This window comes from Panthera leo, chromosome B3 (genome assembly GCF_018350215.1).
Source record: "Panthera leo isolate Ple1 chromosome B3, P.leo_Ple1_pat1.1, whole genome shotgun sequence".
Classification (NCBI taxonomy): Eukaryota; Metazoa; Chordata; class Mammalia; order Carnivora; family Felidae; genus Panthera; species Panthera leo.
In genome coordinates this window covers 41,620,685-41,622,845 of record NC_056684.1, presented here as the reverse complement: position 1 = coordinate 41,622,845, position 2,161 = coordinate 41,620,685, and positions in this window count along the sequence as shown.

The following is a 2,161-nucleotide window of genomic DNA, read 5'->3' as shown; positions in this document are numbered from 1 at the left end:
CTGGGTTAACCTCTTGGCAGCATTTGAGCAGTGTATCTCTTCTTCCTAGAAATGTTCTCGTGATGGCTTCTGTGACAGTGTTCTCCTGGTTTTCCACTTTTTCCAAAAATAATTTCATCCCTTTTCATGGCTTTTAAATGTTCATAACTTCTGTGGTCAGCTGAATAATGGCCCCCAAGGATGTTCATGTCCTAATCTCTAAAACCTGTGATTGTTACTCTATACAGGGAAAGGGACTTCGCAGATATGATCAAGTTAAGCATCTTGAAATGGGGGGTTGTCCTGCATTATCGGAGGGTGGGGAGCATGTAATCTCGAGAGTCTTTATGGGAGGGACACAGGAAGAGTTGGAATCAAACGGAAACTATGTGATGACAGAAACAGAGGGAGAAAAGGTGTGATCGTGAAGGGCTGTGAGCCAAGGAATGTAGGTAGCCTCTGGAGTCTGGAAAAGGTGAGGGAAGAGATTTTCTCCTAAAGTCTCCAAAAGGAACCAACCTGGCCCTAACAGGTTGGTAAGGTGTATTTCATAATTCTGCCCTCCAGAACTCTTAAGAGAATAGATTTGTGTTGCTTTAAAGCCACTAAATTGTGATTATTTGTCACAGCAATGATAGGAAACTAATACAGCTTTCAAGTTTATATCTCTAGCCCCAACCTCTCTGCAGATGGGCAGACTTCCAAGTCGATCTGCCCACCAGACATCTCCCCTGGGATCTGCTACAGGTACCTCAAACATCAAATACAGTCTGAAACTCATACTCAGCTCTCCATCTTTCCTCCTCCCCAGCAGTTCCCACCAACAGCCCTTAAACCTAAGAGGAAAAAGCTCTTCTGTCTCCTTTGTTCTTCCTTGTGATAGATAGCATCATCACCTACTTAGATCTGTACACAGTTCACTAGCCTCCAAGTCTTATTTATTTATTTTTTTAATTTTAACTAAGTAGGCTTCACGCCCAACGTGAAGCTTAAACTCACAACCCTGACATCAAGAGTTGCGCGCTCTGCTGACTGAGCCAGCCAGGTTCCCCTTTGGAGCATTCTTTTTTTTTTTTTTTTTTAAAGATTTTATTTTTAAGTAATCTCTCTGCCCAACATGGGTCCCAAATTTATGACCCCGCGATCAAGAGTTGCATGCTCAGTAGCCTCCAAGTCTTATAGATCAAACACCTTAATCTCTTTCTAATCTGTCCACTTGTTCATTGTTTCTGCCTCTGTTCAGGCCTCGTCATCTTTTGCCTAGATGTCTGCAACCTCTCCTAACCAGTCGCCCAGTGTCGAATCTTATTTTCCTCCAAGCCGGTTTTCACAGTGCCAACAGGCTTTTAAAACTGTAATCTTCAGGGGCGCCTGGGTGGCTCAGTCAGTTAAGCCTTCGACTTCGGCTCAGGTCATGACCTCCCGGCTTGTGAGTTTGAGCCCCGCGTCGGGCTCTGTGCTGAGATCTCAGAGCCTGGAGCCTGCTTCGGATTCTGTGTCTCCCTCTCTCTGCCCCTTCCCCACTCTCTCTCTTTCTCTCTCTCTCTCTCTAAAAAATAAATAAGAATTAAAAAAATAATAAACTGGAATCTTCTATCACTGCCAAATTTAATCCTTCAGTGATACCTCATACCTTGGGGTATAAAAAGCTAAACTCTTTAGCCTGGCAAACAGAGCCATTTACCACCCCCACATCTTTCTCTCCAGCCTTGGATCTTGTCATACCCTAACTCATACCCGTTTTAAATGTCACCACTAATTGCAGTTTCCCAAATACACCACGTTTTGTCATTCCTTTTCTTATGCTACTCCTTCTGCTGACTTCCTACCCCTTTCCTGGCTAACTCTTCCTTATCTTTCAAGACTTACTAAGGGTTTTTCAGGGAAGACTTCTTGCACAACCTATCCAGGTTAGGAACCCCCTCCTCTGTAGGCCCAGAGTGTCACTGTACCGGATTCAAATTGTCTGCTTATTTTCTTCCCACTAGACTCTAAGCTCCCAGGAGCTTGAATCTACAGTATCCAGTAAGGAGCCTGGCACATAGTAGGTGTTTAATCAGCGTTGAAGGAATCAGTGAACTTCATCAAAATTAACAAGTGATTGAAGAAAGCTAAGTAATTTAGGAGTTTTTTCCCCCATTTACTTCTTAGAGAAAAATTTAAAGTAAATTCATCAATGCCT